Consider the following 20,414-nt stretch of genomic DNA (forward strand, 5'->3'; position numbering starts at 1 on the left):
TCTAAAATTGCCCTCATTTGTCAAAACTGCAGTTTTAAAACTGGATGAAATATCTCACATATCTGGAGTGCCTCTAGAGACATCTTTGAAAATAGTACTATTAAATCTAGTTTCTTAAAACCTAACCGAGTAATGCTATTGAGCTAAAGCACTAAAACCGATACTACACAAGGCACAAACATCCCATTACATTTGGCCTTTTTATTCTAGAGATGTTGCATTCATAATTTAGTTTTGTTTATCATTGGGTTTCATGAGCATAAACTATAATTGGTGGGATGAAAACTTCTTTCTCTTTAATACCATTAAATTATGACCAGTGTTGAGATGAAACTCTCAAGGTCATTCTGTAGGAGTAAGTTTAAGCAGATATTTAGCAACAGGTACTCATAAATTTATGGAATTTCTCAAACCTGGCGCACATCAACCACTTGGAGTGCAGAGGCGAACTTCATGAATTTGTTTGCGTTTGCTGTGTTTCGCTCATGGTGAAGCACAAAGTCATAAAGAAATAGTTTGTGGTGGATAATAAGAAAGGGAGTTGGGGTGAGTAAACTCAGTGTATAGTGACAAGTAGCTTGCAAATAGCTCAGTAGTGGCTGGAAATTTATGATAGCATTAGTCATACCATTAACTTTATCCTTGTTCACATTGGGAAGCAAAGTAAGGTAGAGTCATTGAATCCAGGGGTTCACAGTAAACCTGAAATTGACCACCAGCTTCTGACTGTTCAATATATCATCTACGAAAAATTTTCACACATCACAATTCTTATAGCTCTTGCTTTCTGTGTCACTTATTTAGTGGCTAATTTTTGTATTGGTAGCCCATGGAACTTGATGTTTATGAGCAAAGGCTTAGTCTGCTTCTTGGATTCACATATCAGTTTTGTCAGTTAGTGTCTGTGTAGATAAGGCCTTGAGCGGGTTGCTTAACCTCTCTGGGCTCTGTTTAACTATAATATAAACCTAATAGTATGAACCTCACTGAGTTGCTATATATTTGATTATGTTGTGAAGCACCTAACACTCTTCCTGGCGCATGACAGTTGCTTGATGAATTGTTAAGTATTATTATATAGTGACATGTTTGTTATTTCAGTTTCTCTGTATGTGTGTTTTTTCTCCCTAATCAGTTTGAGGCTTTCAGAGGAAAGATAAGACTACAGTAGTTCTATCTCACAGATGTTCAATAAACTGTTTTTTAAAAAATTTATTTATTTATTTATTTTTGCCTGTGTTGGGTCTTCGTTGTTGTGCACTGGCTTTCTCTAGTTGCGGCGAGTGGGGGCTACTCTTTCATTGCGGTGCACAGGCTTCTCATTGCGGTGGCTTCTCTTGTGGAGCACAGGTTCTAGGTGTGTGGGCTTCAGTAGTTGTGGCACGCGGGCTCAGTAGTTGTGGGTCGTGGGCTCTAGAGCGCAGGCTCAGTAGTTGTGGTGCATGGCCTTAGCTGCTCTGCGGCATGTAGAATCTTCCTGGACCAGGGCTCGAACCCGTGTCCCCTGCATTGGCAGGCGGATTCTTAACCACTGTGCCACCAGGGAAGCCCCAATAAACTGTTTTTATCTGTTGACTGATTTGAACGTTGCATTGCTAATTAACAGACGTAGAAAGTACTTATTTAATTTGCTCTCTGCATGAGAAAAGAGACTCAATGTTTTCACAGATAGTATCATATAGCAGCTTCTCCATTTGCCCCTGTAAGGAGCTCAAACTGCTGGGCTTTTTCCAAATATCTTTTAGGTTTTGGAGATTTTCCTATTCTTCTCCCTGTCTGTCTGTACTGCCACCTGTTGACTACAGTCTACTTCCCATTCCATTCTTACCAATCTTGTTTCCTGAGAGGTTTCTTCCCAAATGGAATGGGACTGGGCTTCCTGTATACTTGTTGTTTTTGAGTTATGACCCTTGACTACCTCACCTGCTTCAATTTTTTACCTGAGGTGCTCCACGTTCCTGGGGCTTACACAAACTGTCCCACTCCCCTCTCCCATATTGGTTTGGCTCAGTCCTCCTTGCCTTTCTTACCTTCTAGCATTTGGAGGGTTCATCTCAGTATCCAAAATGGATATGTATTGGAAGGTAAAATAATTTATCAGAGTTTTCATATATACTTATTTTTTAAAGAGAACTTTAGAAATAAACCCCACAGCTTTAAAATGTATGAAGGCACACTGTTAAACCCACTGAGTCCATGTTACAGAAGATTATGTGTCTCACACACTGTGTGAGGTAAACTGGAATGAAAGAGCAGGAGCTCCCAGCAGGAGGTGGGGTGGAGCCCATACTTGTTCACTTGCTTTCAACATCGTGCATATGTCACAGCTTACAGATGCTCTACTAGGTAGATTTACAGATATAGAAAATCAACAAGTGACTTCAAAGATTTCATATGAATAGTCATCCCACTAAGGATAATACCAATAGTGCAAAAACACACAAACAAAATGTAAAAGGCAGATTTCACACTTCTCTTCCAAGCAGTGTTTTTCATTAGCCACATTATAGCCTAGATATACTAATAATGTGAATAATTTTACAATAACTGCTCAAAATAAAATAAGATGCTTTGAGATAGAGATAGATTTACATCTACTATCATTTTACGTGATTTTTACCACATTTATATTTTGTATATTGTATATATTGATATAATAGTCATTAAAATTAAGTATAGAAATAATCTGAATTTAGAATTATACCTTTAAATGAATGCATCACAATGTTAATTTTTAAAATTCTGAATATCTAGTTATATTTATCATACTATTAATATCTTATAATAAATATAAATACTTGTAATATATAGCATATTAATTGATTATTATCAATAATTTTAACGAAAGTTAAATATTTTAGTGACAATATTAACCATTTAATATATTGTTTATATGTATAAACCAGGCAATGTTCACAGTGGCATCCCTGAGTGGTGGGACTATGAATGAGGTATACATTTACATTTGTCTTTCCTATATTCTGCAAGTTTTCTACAATAAACAATATTTATTTTTATTATTAAAAAATAAAATAAAATTTGTTTATTATTTTATCTTTATCTCATCCTTTTCCATTTCTGCTTTGTGCATATATTTATAATGTGCAAAATACTTTATTATACTAATACACATATCTAATTTGTAAAGAATATTCAGAAATTAATCATTTATGCTAAAAAATGTTAATTGTGGTACATGATCAAGAAGTTTGGTGACAACTATTATAACTTACCCATTTTCTTAAAGCAAATGCTGACAGTGTTCAATGCTCCAGAGGACCTCTAAAGAACCACTTCGGGTATAGTCAATAGACCAGTACTTCTCAAAATTTAATGAGCATTCAAATTACTTGGGGATCTTGAGGATTTAATAGGTCTGGGTGAAGACTGGGATTCTGCATCCAGGTGATGCTGATTCTGCTGGTCACCAGAGCACACTTTAAGTGGCACAGCTGTCGAGCATGTGGAGAAAACTTCCAGTGAATAGTCCCCTCTCTGCCATCCCATTGCTCAGGCAGTCTGTGGCAGCCATGATTCCAGGCTTTGCTGATAGTTAAACATCTTTCAGTTCAGGGAATATGTTTCTTGACTGAATCTGAGTGGGAGAAAGACAAACTCCTAATCATATTAACAAACTGCTGCCTCTAAATAGTCAGTGGATTTTCATTTAGTTACATTAGAATGACCTCAGCTGAAGGATTTAGTACCCTATATGAGAGCAGGAGAAAAATTTCTAAAAGCACAGTGCAAGACCTGAACCGTTGCTAGGGCTTTCAGGTTGTTATTTGAAAAGACTGCAGTGGTGGGACAATATACAGCAATATTATTAAAGACATTTTAGCAATGGAAAAACGATTTTTTAAAGGACCACACTAGCTTTGTATTTGATATAGTCAAACATACCAGGATACTTTGAATCAGGAGACAGCATAGCAAGGTAGTTTGTCACTTGATACCTGGGTGATACATGGCAAGTTACTTAAAGGCTTTAATTTCCCCACCTGCAATAATAATAATATCTACCTCACAGGATTGTTGTGAGGATTAATGAGCAGGTATGTATGAAGCACACAGAAGAGAGTCTGGCACAAAGTCATTATCCAATATATGTTAGCAATTATTCTGTATATATTAGGAAAATGTATTCATGAAGTTACCTGGTTATTATTTTTCAGAGAAGACACAGAAGTAACATAGCCTCAGATCACCAAAAACATTTGGAAGTACCAACCTAGAATTCCAGTGAAATTATCCTTCAAAAGTGGAGAAAAAATAACCTTTTAGAAAAAAAAAATTGAGGGAATTTGTGGTCAATAAACCTGCCTTGCAAGAAATAAAATTATTCAGAGAGAAGACTTATATAGGTCACAAACAGATCTACATAAAGAAAGGAAATGTGTTAGAGAAGAAATAAATGAAGATAAAATATAACCTTTTTTTTCTTATGTTTGATCTAACGGAAAACAGTTTGTGCAAACTAATAATAACAACGATTATAGTGATGATTAGAGCTTGTGAATAAACGAAATGAATGACATCAATGTGTTAACCAAAATTTCAGAAATGGAGACATAATTGAAATAAAGAAGCATTTATTTGGGCTTTGTTAGGACTATAGTCTGGAGACACAGATTCAAGAAGCACATGAATTGTGTTTTGCTGGACTACAAAATGGATAAAGTTTTATAAAGGCAAAAATTGCAAGGACACATTTAGTTCCAGGATTTTTTTTTTTTTTTTTAATCAAGAATTATAACTGGAGCAGGCAAGAAGTAAGGGTGCTTGTTAAGAAGGGATTGGTTGGAATCCACAATGTTTGCATAGTTACAAGAAGGAAGAATCTTGAGACCACAAGGTTGCAGCTAGAAGATGTTGCTTCAAAATGGCTTGTGTCCTTGGGTTTGCTATAGTTAACAGAAAGTTCAAGCTTTCAGTGGTACAGGGACACATCTGAAACCAGGTCCTCAATGGCCACCCAACTCCATTTTGTATGCTTGAACTCTGATTACCCAAATATGATTTCAATCTGCCATCAAATGTCATCTCAGACAGAAGGGAGGAATTGGGAATACTCTGTTATAAAGTACTTACACTATCTATGAAGTGGTAGAGTGTTATTTGAAAGTGGATTTAGATTAGTTGTAAATGTATATTTGGAAACTCTAGGACAACCACAAAAAAATTAAAAAAAAAAAGAAATATAATTGATGTGCTAAGAGAGGAGAAGAAAATGGAATTACATAAAATGCTCAATTAAAACGAGAAAAGGCAGAAAGAGAAGAAGACACAAAAAACAACACAGAACAAGGGCAACAAATGGATAATAGTTACAAATCTGGCTGCTATTAAACCACATATATCAAGAATCACTTTAAATGTGAATGATCTAAGTATACCAATTAAAAGGTGGAGACTGTCAGAGTCAATTAAAAATAAAAAACAAAACAAGACCTAACTCTATGTTGTGTGCAAGAAACCCACTTTAAATAGAGAGACTATATCAGCTTAGAAGTAAAGGGACTGAGAAAGATATATCATGCTAGCACAAGTCTATACTGCAGGTAGGCTTGTGAATTTGTTCAGCTATTTTGAAAAACAGTTTGACAGATCTATTAAATCTGAATATATGCATAACCTATGATCTAGCAATTTCTCTTCTAGGTATAGTCCCAACAGAAATGCATCCATATTTTCCCCACAAGAAATGCATATGGCCCCAAGCTGGAAACAACTTAAAATGTCTATTGATGATAGAATGGATAAATATGATTGGTATATTTATACAGTGGAATACTATACAACAATGAAAGTGAATGAATTATTGTACCACACTATGAATAAATCTTACCTATAGGCTGAGCAAAAGATGCCAAAAACAAAAGAGAACATGGTATATGATCTATTTATATAAAGTACAAAACACAAAAGCTAATCTAAGGCATTAGAAGTCAGGAAAACAGTTACTTTTTTTTAGGAGGAAAATCAGGGAATGACTGAATAAAGGCATTTTGGATGCCTGAAATGTCCTACTTTCTGAATTGCTATTGGTTATATGGATGTATTCACTTGGTGAGAATTCATTGAGTCATACATTTATGATTTCTGTACTTTTGGGGTATATATTACATTTCAATAAACAATTTAAAAAATACTAAATATTTATGCAAAATAGTGTAGTATTAGACATTCTAGAAGAAAATAGAGCTGAAGAATAGAATGTTGCTAAAATACAATACAAACTCTGCAGTTGTGAAACATTTCAGAGATAGAAAAAAGAGAATCATCTAAAGATATCACGTTAGTCTAGAGATCATTTTGTTAAGCTCAAATTGTGAAAGAAAATGTTCAAATTTTACAAAAGGAACATATAAATGATGATAAATATTTTTAAATTTTTGGGTATCTCTAAGAATAGCCTCAGGAAACCTGAAGAACAAATTGGGGATTTTGAAAAATGCTAAATGCTAAACCCAACAGAATGTGTCTGCAGATTTAGAAGTAATAAAATGAACAAAGGAAGGATGGGGCAAATGGTTGGGGAACATAATCTAATATTAAAAGATTAAAAATAGCAAGCAAAACTGCACAACTTCTTCTTTTCTTTTGTTCTTTTCTCTTTTAAATAGATCAGTCTTCAAACTTGAAGGACAAGACAATTCATGAAAGACAGGACTGAAAATATGTGAGGGCCATTCACTGTTTTTAAGTAGATTCAAAGTCCCAGATAGAGGCAAATTATTTTTGTGGTGCTGAAAACCTTGCTGAAGTTGTATCTATGTTTGTAACCTTTCAGGTAGCAAAGAAATTGGGAGAGGAATCAGAATTCTGGAGAGGGGTAACATATTTCTAATTTTTAAAATGGTTGTTTCTGGAAATTATAGGATGGTAATTTTAATATTCATACTTAAAAATTTTTCAGGGCAAAATTTTAAACTAAATGGTCTTGTTAATACTGAGTTTGGGCAGAGAGGTGATGGAGGTGGTGAGACCTATTAACATTTTATTTAATTCCTAAAAAATCTATTATATGTGTTTTAGTAATTTTCTAATAGATTAAAAAATTATAATAATTATTCTAAGATTATGTAGCCAGTAAAAGTTTAACTGATCCTGTAATTTATGTTCTTTTCACTATATCCCATTCCATAGATTCATGTGCTTTTAAGCAATACTACTAAGAAAAATATTGTAGATATAGTATATTATAATTTTATGATCACTTTTGACAGTGTGTTATGAAATCCATCTAGAGAAAGTAGAATAAGAAGATTCATAGCATAGCTACTATATTGTCTAAAAATGTTAATGAAATGTTCTAGAATACCATTGTCTATTTGAAATTCTTTATTACCTTAATGGTTATTAGAGAGATGGATGAATGACAACAGATAGAGCTGACATACTGCATAGTAAAAAAAAAAAGTCACATTGACTCTCACTCAGTAGTTACTTACTGAGTGCCTACTGGGTGTCAGATCTTCTGCTGGCTGCCTGGGCTGCAACAGGGGAGAAAACAACATGGCACTCGTACTTGCAGAGCTCTCTGCTTGGTGTGGGACACAGATGTCAACTCAGTGTTATAGATGAGGGCTTCAGTGTGTAAGAAGAGCACAGAACTGTTAGTAACCCATTCTGAGTGTTCACTGGGGCCCTCCAGGGGTATCTTTAGAGTCAGAGGTAAAGAATAAGTAAAAGTTAACAAGCTAGTTGAAGGGAGTTAAGCAAGTGTGTGTTGGGTTGGGTGGTGTTGGAAAGGGTCTTTAGGGCTGAGAGAACAGTAAATATGAAGATCTTGGGGCAGAGGGGCACTATTGTGTGTTTCCAAATGTGAAGACGTCCTGTAAGCCAAGAGTGTGGAGCTCATAAGAGCTATAATGATTAGCTGAAACCACAGAGATGAAATGCAGGAGGACTGTATGTGATATTTTATATTTCTATTTTCAAAAATATACATAATTTCAGAATGATGTGAGGTTTGGACTGGCAGGAGGAAGTTATATTTGGCTACTAGTTCTGATGAAAGTGAGGAAGTAAATAGACATGCTGCTCGAAACAAAACAAAACAAAAACAAACAAAATACCCCCAACACATTCAACTGCATGTGTAGTGATTTAGTGTCCAGATATAGGAAACTTACTCTTCTACTGTGCATTTGTGTTTATTATTCTGGAGATGGTGCATTAAATGTAGTTGTAAATGCTCCACTGAGAGAAATGATTGAAAACCATTATTCACCCAGGAGTTTGGAGGGTCTGTGTGAGGAACAAGTTAAAGCTGCTGTGAAGGCTCAGGAGAACATATCAAGCAGAGACACCATTACATCTTAAAATATCTGAAGAATTGTCAAGCAGAAGAAGCAGTTGATGTATTTTGTGGGTTTTGACAATAATAGCTTTTCAAGTAAAAGAACTCTCTCCACAAAGTTAGCCAAAACAACAAAAGCAAGAACAAAACACAGAAGTATAGAGAGGAAAATTAAAAGGAGAAAAAGTCAGCAGAGTTCTAATGATGCTTTGAATTTATCTCTGGGAGACAAGAAAAGATGTGCTTGGGCTTTAACTGACCATGAACTATTCTTCTCTATTGACAGGGTTTACCAGACTCTGTTAAGGGAAACCACTGGACAGCATGGTGGAAAATCTCCAAAGACTTAAAAGAAAAAAAAATTAAAGGAGGAAATCATTACTCTCAAGTAAACACGTGTTAAAAACTGTATTTAGCTTATAATAAGGAATCAGGTTGATGTTATAACTGCTTCAAAGGAGAAATCAAAGAATAGACAAATTTATATTGAAATGAATGTGCAAATGGAGACAGAACTGTTTTTTTTCCTCAACTGGGGAAGGGTTATCTCTCCACTCCAAATATTTATTTGCATTTAGAGACAACAATTATTTTGCATTGCTATCAGTGATCTACAATTTACAGATTATAAACCCCCATAGAATCAGATCACATGGAAGGGTGAGCTATAAATAAGTATAGTTTTCCATGGAAGCAAAGAGTTTTTCCTATACGTTGATGGGAAATTTGGGAAACCTCTAATGAGCATCTTTGGTACAAGGACCTCCCATAAGCCTGGCTGAAACTTTCTTAAAACTGAGAGTCTACCCAGACAATCCTCCTTCCTTTCTCTCCCCCTTAGAGGTTAGATCTGTAGAGGGGTCTTAAGGCTTTCCCTGCCTTCTTGGGCTCCCTGCTTCTATTTTTTACTGGTGTTTTGCCAATAAATATCTTGCACATATGACCCCATTTTGATATCTGCTTCTAAGAAGGCCCTAACTAACAAAATAACAGTTCCAAAATATTTACTCTACGTATCATTTGTTAAGAGGATTTAAATTATTTTACAAAAAGAGCATGTATGTCTTTACAGTTTTCATTCTAAATGGAAAGACGTTTTTTAAAATTGTAATGTTCTAATAGCAAAGGTAAAAAAAAGTCTGTGAAATTTAATCATTGGAATGTGTTCAGATATTTTACCAGCTTTTGACCTTCAACTATTTGAATTGTTTGGGTTATATGAATATCAATAATATTTTATGACTTTGCCTTAGTATTAATTTTCCACTCACAAATATTAAGTATAACTTTATACTATGTGATATATATTTTCTCCATGGTATTGATTATTATGACTTTTTGCCCTTATATAATTGTTATTCTTTTCTTTTTTCTTTTTTTTATTTCCTATTGATTGTGATTTCTTATTTCATACCAAAACTAGAAACCTGGGCAAATTCTCAGAAAACTGACAAAAGAAAAAGTTATTAAAATTATTTTTACCTTATAAAATTGCTTGGTTTATCTGCTGATTTATAATTCATTACTCTTAAAGGAAAATAGTATAGTATGGTATAAAAAACACAAATTGAAAAGAAGATATTAGGCCTGGCTTCATATCCTTGAGAAAGTCAATCATTTATTTCCAGAAGGTATATGACTCTACATATACAATATAATGAGACATGGTTTACGAATTATTGAATCAAAATAAAATAGTAAATACTCTAATTACTCCTATGAGCTTGCACTGAGAGAAAATTATTATAAGGAGAAATTTATGGAATGTTGGAAGAAGAAGGAAATTAAAAGGCATGGAGACATGGATGTGAAATTAAATTCTGCCACTACGTCGGTTGAGTGACACGCAGCAAGTCAACTTTTTCAAAGCTGTGTGTGTGTATGTTTGTTTGTGTGTGTGTGTTTAAACCTACATAAGCAGTAGAGGAAAGGAGAGATCAACATAAAATCGAATGAACCACAAAGTGGTAATATTGTACGAGTTTAAGTTGCTCTACTGATTAAAAGAAGATTAGGAAATAATCAATTACCTTTCTTGTGCAATCCTCCTTCATAGTAAAGATGAATATAATAAATCAGTGACAATTTGAATCATTGCTTGCATAGCAACCTCTAGTCAGATGTGCATTCAATTCTTAGATTCTTTAAGTCAAACTTAATTGCTGAAACTTCCCTACTGTGAATTGTTTTCTTTTATCTTTTTAAATTCTTCACAAGATTGCATACTTCTTGCCTTCTGACAAGTGCATAGAAGACTGTTACATCATCAGAAATTGGTACCATTCTTAAAGATTTTGAATTGTTGACTCCTAAAGGCAAAGCCTAATTATTTTGCAAATGTAAAGACAAAATGAAAAGTTAGCATCTTTAATAGAGATATAAATTTGATGATGGTGGAGGAATTCTTTCCTATATTTCTCCAGCATTTAAGTGGTAATTACGTAGTTTTGCCTTTAACAAAAATTGGCCTTTTTAGTGCTTTAAGAGGATTGGTTTCTAAACTATCTGACTTTAATACACAACAGAAAATATAACCCACAGAACAACTGCTATCTTCCTGTAAAATTAATTAGCTGTTTAACCACTTTAGAACTTTCAAACTTAAATTTAAAACCCCTGGGCTGGTAGATGACAAGAAGATGGCGGAAGAGTAAGACGCGGAGATCACCTTCCTTCCCACAGATACAGTAGAAATACATCTACACGTGGAACTGCTCCTACAGAACACCCACTGAACGCTGGCAGAAAACGTCAGACCTCCCAAAAGGCAAGAAACTCCCCCCGTACTTGGGTAGGGCAAAAGAAAAAAGAAATAACAGAGACAAAAGAATAGGGACGGCACCTGCACCAGTGGGAGGGAGCTGTGAAGGAGGAAAGATTTCCACGCACTAGGAGCCCCTTCGCGGGCAGAGACTGCGGGTGGCAGAGGGGGGAAGCTTCGGAGCCACGGAGGAGAGCGCAGCCACAGAGGTGCGGAGGGCAAAGCGGAGAGATTCCCGCACTTCCCGCACGGAGGCTCGGCGCTGACCAGCACTCACCAGCCTGAGAGGCTTGTCTGCTCAGCCGCCGGGGCGGGCGGGGCTGGGAGCTGAGGCTCCGGCTTCGGTCGCAGGGAGAGGACGGGGGTTGGCAGCGTGAACACAGCCTGAAGGGGTTAGTGCACCACAGCTAGCCGGGAGGGAGTCCGGGAAAAAGTCTGCAGCTGCCGAAGAGGCAAGAGACTTTTTCTTCCCTGTTTCCTGGTGCGCAAGGAGAGGGGATTCAGAGCGCCGCCTAAACGAACTTCAGAGACGGGCGTGAGCCGCAGCTAACAGCGCGGATCCCATAGCAACAGGGGCGCAGAGGGAAAAACGGAGAGACTCCCGCACAGAGGCTCGGCGCCGAGCAGCACTCAGCAGCCCGAGAGGCTTGTCTGCTCCCCCGCCGGGGCGGGCGGGGCTGGGAGCGGAGGCTCGGGCTTCGGTCGGATCGCAGGGAGAGGACTGGGGTTGGCGGCGTGAACACAGCCTGAAGGGGTTAGCGCACCACAGCTGGCTGGGAGGGAGACCGGGAAAAAGTCTGCAGCTGCCGAAGAGGCAAGAGACTTTTTCTTGCCTCTTTGTTTCGCGGCGCGCAAGGAGAGGGGATTCAGAGCGCCGCCTAAACGAACTCCAGAAACTGGCGCGAGCCGCGGCTATCAGCGCGGACCCCAGAGACGGGCGTGAGACGCTGGGGCTGCTGCTGCCGCCACCAAGAAGCCTGTGTGCGAGCACAGGTCACTCTCCACACCGCCCCTCCCGGGAGCCCGTGCAGCACGCCACGGCCAGCGTCCCGTGATCCGGGGACAACATCCCCCGGGAGAACGCACTGCGCGCCTCAGGCTGCTGCAACGTCACGCCGGCCTCTGACGCCGCAGGCTCGCCCCGCCTCCTCTGTACCCCTCCCTCCCCGCGGCCTGGGTGAGCCAGAGTCCCCGAAGCAGCTGCTCCTTTAACCCCGTCCTGTCTGGGCGGGGAACAGACGCCCTCAGGCGACCTGCACGCAGAGGCGGGTCCAAATCCAAAGCTGATCCCCAGGAGCTGTGCGAACAGAGAAGAGGAGGGGAAATCTGTCCCAGCAGCCTCAGAAGAAGCGGATTAAAACTCCACAAACAACTTGATGTGCCTGCATCTGTTGAATACCTGAATAGACAACGAATCATCCCAAATTCAGGAGGTGGACTTTGGGAGCAGGATATATTAATTTTTCCCCTTTTCCTTTTTTTTTTGTGAGTGTATATGTATATGCTTCTGGGGGAGATTTTGTCTGTATAGCTTTGCTTTACAATAGCTTTATTTTACTTCACTATATTATAGCTTCTTTCTTTTCTTTCTTTCTTTCTTTCTTTCCTTCCTTCCTTCCTTCCTTCCTCCTTCCTTCCTTCCTTCCTTCCTTTCTTTCTTTCTATTTTTTCTCCCTTTTACTCTGAGCCGTGTGGACGAAAGGCTCTTGGTGCTTCAGCCAGGCATCAGGGCCGTACCTCGGAGGTGGGAGAGCCAACTTCAGGACACTGGTCCACAAGAGACCTCCCAGCTCCACGTAATACCAAATGGCAAAAATCTCTCAGAGATCTCCATCTCAACATCAAGACCCAGCATCACTCAATGACCAGCAAGCTACAGTGCTGAACACCCTATGCCAAACAACTAGCAAGACAGGAACACAGCCTCATCCATTAGCAGAGAGGCTGCCTAAAATCATAATAAGGACACAGACACCCCAAAATACACCACCAGACGTGGACGTGCCCACCAGAAAGACAAGATCCAGCCTCATCCACCAGAGCTCAGGCACTAGTTCCCTCCACCAGGAAGCCTACACAACCCACTGAACCAACCTTAGCCACTGGGGACAGATACCAAAAACAACGGGAACTACAAACCTGCAACCTGTGATAAGGAGACCCCAAACACAGTAAGATAAGCAAAATGAGACGACAGAAAAACACACAGCAGATGAAGGAGCAGGGTCAAAACACACTAGACTTAACAAATGAAGAGGAAATAGGTAGTCTACCTGAAAAAGAATTCAGAATAATGATAGTAAGGATGATCCAAAATCTTGGAAATAGAATAGACAAAATGCAAGAAGCATTTAACAAGGACGTAGAAGAACTAAAGAGGAATCAAGCAATGATGAAAAACACAATAAATGAAATTAAAAATACTCTAGATGGGATCAATAGCAGAATAACTGAGGCAGAAGAAAGGATAAGTGACCTGGAAGATAAAATGGTGGAAATAACTACTGCAGAGCAGGATAAAGAAAAAAGAATGAAAAGAACTGAGGACAGTCTCAGAGACCTCTGGGACAGCATGAAACGCACCAACATTCGAATTATAGGGGTCCCAGAAGAAGAAGAGAAAAAGAAAGGGACTGAGAAAATATTTGAAGAGATTATAGTTGAAAACTTCCCTAATATGGGAAAGGAAATAGTTAATCAAGTCCTGGAAGCACAGAGAGTCCCATACAGGATAAACCCAAGGAGAAACACGCCAAGACACATATTAATCAAACTGTCAAAAATTAAATATAAGGAAAACATATTAAAGGCAGCAAGGGAAAAAAAACAAATAACACACAAGGGAATCCCCATAAGGTTAACATCTGATCTTTCAGCAGAAACTCTGCAAGCCAGAAGGGAGTGGCAGGATATACTTAAAGTGATGAAGGAGAAGAACCTACAACCAATATTACTCTACCCAGCAAGGATCTCATTCAAATGTGATGGAGAAATTAAAACCTTTACAGACAAGCAGAAGCTGAGAGAGTTCAGCACTACCAAACCAGCTTTACAACAAATGCTAAAGGAACTTCTCTAGGCAAGAAACACAAGAGAAGGAAAACACCTACAATAACAAACCCAAAACATTTAAGAAAATGGGAATAGGAACATACATATCGATAATTACCTTGAATGTAAATGGATTAAATGCTCCCACCAAAAGACACAGGCTGGCTGAATGGATACAAAAACAAGACCCATATATATGCTGTCTACAAGAGACCCACTTCAGACCTAGAGACACATACAGACTGAAAGTGAGGGGATGGAAAAAGATATTCCATGCAAATGGAAATCAAAAGAAAGCTGGAGTAGCAATTCTCATATCAGACAAAATAGACTTTAAAATAAAGACTATTACAAGAGACAAAGAAGGACACTATATAATGATCAAGGGATCGATCCAAGAGGAAGGTATAACAATTGTAAATATTTATGCACCCAACATAGGAGCACCTCAATACATAAGGCAAGTACTAACAGCCATAAAAGGGGAAATCGACAGCAACACAATCATAGTAGGGGACTTTAACACCCCACTTTCACCAATGGACAGATCATCCAAAATGAAAATAAATAAGGAAACACAAGCTTTAAATGATACATTAAACAAGATGGACTTAATTGATATTTATAGGACATTCCACCCAAAAACAACAGAATACACATTTTTCTCAAGTGCTCATGGAACATTCTCCAGGATAGATCATATCTTGGGTCACAAATCAAACCTTGGTAAATTTAAGAAAATTGAAATCGTATCAAGTATCTTTTCCGACCACAACGCTATGAGACTAGATATCAATTACAGGAAAAGATCTGTAAAAAATACAAACACATGGAGGCTACACAATACATTACTTAATAATGAAGTGATTACTGAAGAAATCAAAGGGGAAATCAAAAAATACCTAGAAATAAATGACAATGGAGATACGACGACCCAAAACCTATGCGACGCAGCAAAAGCAGTGCTAAGAGGGAAGTTTATAGCAATAGAAGCCTACCTCAAGAAACAGGAAACATCTCGAATAAACCACCTAACCTTGCACCTAAAGCAACTAGAGAAAGAAGAACAAAAAAACCCCAAAGCCAGCAGAAGGAAAGAAATTATAAAGATCAGGTCAGAAATAAATGAAAAAGAAATGAAGGAAACAATAGCAAAAATCAATGAAACTAAAAGCTGGTTCTTTGAGAAGATAAACAAAATTGATAAACCATTAGCCAGACTCATCAAGAGAAAAAGGGAGAAGACTCAGATCAATAGAATTAGAAATGAAAAAGGAGAAATAACCACTGACACTGCAGAAATACAAAAGATCATGAGAGATTACTACAAGCAACTCTATGCCAATAAAATGGACAACCTGGAAGAAATGGACAGATTCTTAGAAATGCACAAACTGCCGAGACTGAACCAGGAAGAAATAGAAAATATGAACAGACCAATCACAAGCACTGAAATTGAAACTGTGATTAAAAACCTTCCAACAAACAAAAGCCCAGGACCAGATGGCTTCACAGGTGAATTCTATCAAACATTTAGAGAAGAGCTAACACCTATCCTTCTCAAACTCTTCCAAAATATTGCAGAGGGAGGAACACTCCCAAACTCATTCTACGAGGCCACCATCACCCTGATACCAAAACCAGACAAAGATGTCACAAAGAAAGAAAACTACAGGCCAATATCACTGAAGAACATAGATGCAAAAATCCTCAACAAAATACTCGCAAACAGAATCCAACAGCACATTAAAAGGATCATACACCATGATCAAGTGGGGTTTATCCCAGGAATGCAAGGATTCTTCAATATACGCAAATCAATCAATGTGATACACCATATTAACAAATTGAAGGAGAAAAACCATATGATCATCTCAATAGATGCAGAGAAAGCTTTCGACAAAATTCAACACCCATTTATGATAAAAGCCCTGCAGAAAGTAGGCATAGAGGGAACTTTCCTCAACATAATAAAGGCCATATATGACAAACCCACAGCCAACATTGTCCTCAATGGTGAAAAACTGAAACCATTTCCACTAAGATTAGGAACAAGACAAGGTTGCCCACTCTCACCACTATTATTCAACATAGTTTTGGAAGTGTTAGCCACAGCAATCAGAGAAGACAAAGAAATAAAAGGAATCCAAATCGGAAAAGAAGAAGTAAAGCTGTCACTATTTGCAGATGACATGATACTATACATAGAGAATCCTAAAGAGGCTACCAGAAAACTCCTAGAGCTAATCAATGAATTTGGTAAAGTAGCAGGATACAAAATTAATGCACAGAAATCGCTTGCATTTCTATACACTAATGACGAAAAATCTGAAAGTGAAATTAAGAAAACACTCCCGTTTACCATTGCAACAAAAAGAATAAGATATCTAGGAATAAACCTACCTAAGGAGACAAAAGACCTGTATGCAGAAAATTATAAGACACTGATGAAAGAAATTAAAGATGATACAAATAGATGGAGAGATATACCATGTTCCTGGATTGGAAGAATCAACATTGTGAAAATGACTCTACTACCCAAAGCAATCTACAGATTCAATGCAATCCCTATCAAACTACCACTGGCATTTTTCACAGAACTAGAACAAAAAATTTCACAATTTGTATGGAAACACAAAAGACCCCGAATAGCCAAAGCAATCTTGAGAACGAAAAATGGAGCTGGGGGAATCAGGCTCCCTGACTTCAGACTATACTACAAAGCTTCAGTAATCAAGACAGTTTGGTACTGGCACAAAAACAGAAATATAGATCAATGGAACAGGATAGAAAGCCCAGAGATAAACCCACACACATATGGTCACCTTATCTTTGATAAAGGAGGCAAGCATATACAGTGGAGAAAAGGCAGCCTCTTCAATAAGTGGTGCTGGGAAAATTGGACAGGTACATGTAAAAGTATGAAATTAGAACACTCCCTGACACCATGCACAAAAATAAACTCCAAATGGATTAAAGACCTAAGTGTAAGGCCAGACACTATCAAACTCTTAGAGGAAAACATAGGCAGAACACTCTATGACATACATCACAGCAAGATTCTTTTTGACCCAGCTCCCAGAGAAATGGAAATAAGAACACAAATAAACAAATGGGACCTAATGAAACTTAAAAGCTTTTGCACAGCAAAGGAAACCATAAACAAGACCAAAAGACAACCCTTAGAATGGGAGAAAATATTTGCAAATGAAACAACTGACAAAGGATTAATCTCCAAGATTTACAAGCAGCTCATGCAGCTCAATAGCAAAAAAACGAACAACCCAATCCAAAAATGGGCAGAAGACCTAAATAGACATTTCTCCAAAGAAGATATACAGATGGCCTACAGACACATGAAAGAATGCTCAACATCATTAATCATTAGAGAAATGCAAATCAAAACTACAATGAGATATCATCTCACACCGGTCAGAATGGCCATCATCAAAAAATCTAGAAACAATAAATGCTGGAGAGGGTGTGGAGGAAAGGGAACACTCTTGCACTGTTGGTGGGAATGTAAATTGATACAGCCACTATGGAGAACAGTATGGAGGTTCCTTAAAAAACTACAAATAGAACTACCATACGACCCAGCAATCCCACTACTGGGCATATACCCTGAGAAAACCATAGGTCAAAAAGTGTCATGTACCACAATGTTCATTGCAGCTCTATTTACAATAGCCAGGACCTGGAAGCAACCTAAATGTCCATCGACAGATGAATGGATAAAGAAGATGTGGCACATATATACAATGGAATATTACTCAGCCATAAAAAGAAATGAAATGGAGGTATTTGTAATGAGGTGGATGGAGTTAGAGTCTGTCATACAGAGTGAAGTAAGTCAGAAAGAGAAAAACAAATACAGTATGCTAACACATACATACGGAATCTAAGGAAAAAAAAAAAAAAAAAAAGGCCATGAAGAACCTAGTGGCAAGACGGGAATAAAGACATAGACCTACTAGAGAATGGACTTGAGGATATGGGGAGGGGGTGGGGTGAGATGTGACAGGGTAAGAGAGTGTCATGGACATATATACACTACCAAATGTAAAATAGATAGCTAGTGGGAAGCAGCCGCATAGCACAGGGAGATCAGCTCGGTGCTTTGTGACCACCTAGAGGGGTGGGATGGGGAGGGTGGGAGGGAGGGAGATGCAAGAGGGAAGGGAAATGGGAACATATTGTATATGTATAACTGATTCACTTTGTTATAAAGCAGAAGCGAACACACTATTGTAAGGCAATTATACTTCAATAAAGATGTTTAAAAAAATAAAAAAATAAAAAAAAAAAATAAAACCCCTGGGCTACTTTCTATGAGGGAATGATATGAACAGATGTGTGATTATAAATGAGTTTTAAAGTAGCCATGGCAAAAAAATAGTTGTCCTTAATGTAGAGTATCATAAGGAAGGTGACTGTAAAAAATACCTTCATCTGACATATAGAGGGGTAAATTTTCATTTTTTTCCTCCCACTCTGGGCACTCAATAGGTGTAATTTGTTTTGCTTTGATGTATTGATGAAACATCTATTAAAAAATTTAAGAAACAATGTGTTGGTTCTCAAAATAAGATTTAGGTTTGGGCCTGGGAATCTGACAGGCATAAATAGTTAATCAAAGAATCAAGATTAACACGACATTTAGAAGCAGTCTCATTATGCAGGCAGCCATGATTTGTTTCCTTCCTTCTTCCCTCCCTCCTCCATCCCCCTCCCTCCCTCCCTCCCTCCCTTTCTTCCTTCCTTCCCTTCTTCATTTGAATAATCAAATATATCCTATATACATATATGTACACATTAATGAAAGTGATTTATCAATAAAACATTATAAAAATATGGCAGAAGATCCAGTTTTGGAGTTTAAAAGGAAAAGATAGTTCTTGTGGTTGTCAATACTATGGGAATCTCAGGGTAAGACTTCTGAGTTAAACAAAATTTAGAAAAACTACATATACATAGACCATTTCAGTACTAGACCAGATAAGAGAGTCTGCAATTTGGAGTATTTAGTGAATTTAAAGTTAATGTAATTATTGAAATATTAAGATTTATACCTACCATGTTGCAATTTATTTTATGTATTATCAAGTTTTCTGTTCCCTTGTCTCTCATAACTGACCTTTTTAGATTAAAAACTTTAAAAAAAATTAATTAATTAATTAATTTTTGGCTGTGTTGGGTCTTCGTTTCTGTGAGGGCTTTCTCTAGTTGCGGCAAGCCGGGGCCACTCTTCATCGCGGTGCACGGGCCTCTCACTATCGTGGCCTCTCTTGTTGCGGAGCACAGGCTCCAGACGCACAGGCTCAGTAGTTGTGGCGCAAGGGCCTAGTTGCTCCGCGGCATGTGGGATCTTCCCAGACCAGGGCTCGAATCTGTGTCCCCTGCATTAGCAGGCAGATTCTCAACCACTGCGCCACCAGGGAAGCCCCTAAACACTTTCTAAAATTATTGAATTCTTTACCTTCTATTAGTTTGTTAATTAATTCTTTTACTATTTATTTAGTGGTTAACAGTAAAACTTACACCTTCACTTTTTTTTCTTTCTTACAACTTAGTGTCAACTAGTACTTTACCCCTTCCCAGGCAATGCAAATATCTTTAGAACTTTAATGTTCAATATGGTAGCCACTAGACACATGTAGCCAATTAATATGAATTGAACTCAAATAAAATAAAAATTCAGTTTCTTAGTTGTATTAGACACATTACTAGTGCTTAATAGGCACCAGTGGTTCGAGTCTGCCCTATTGGACACCTCACAATAGAATATTTACATAACGTTGGCAGTTCTATTGGACAGTACTGCTTCAGAACCCTTTAATTCTTCTTACTACTTTCCCAAATTTTGTATTATTATTGCCTTGCACATTAGTTTATATATATTTATCCCCTACCAGATTTACTGTTATTGCTTTTGTATAGTCAATATTTATTTATATTTATCTACATTTATCACCTTTCTGCTTTCCTTTATTACCATATTTTACCTGGAATAGCTCTATATTAACCTGAAGAACTTCATCTGGTATTTAGTTTAGTTCAGGAAAAAATGTGATAAAATCTCTCATTTTGATGGTCTGAAAATTCCTTTATTTCATCTTTAATTAGAAGAATCTTTTGAAAGAAATAGCAATGTATGTTGACAGCTGGTTTCTTTTAACATTTTAAAGAAGTTATTCCATTTTCCTGAGGCTTCTATATCTTCTTTATAAAGTCAGCTGTAGCCTTATTGCTATTCCTTTGAGGATACTATCTTTTTCCTCTGGCTACTTAAGTACT

Source organism: Balaenoptera borealis, assembly GCF_965194805.1.
Source record: "Balaenoptera borealis genome assembly, chromosome: 7".
Classification (NCBI taxonomy): domain Eukaryota; kingdom Metazoa; phylum Chordata; class Mammalia; order Artiodactyla; family Balaenopteridae; genus Balaenoptera; species Balaenoptera borealis.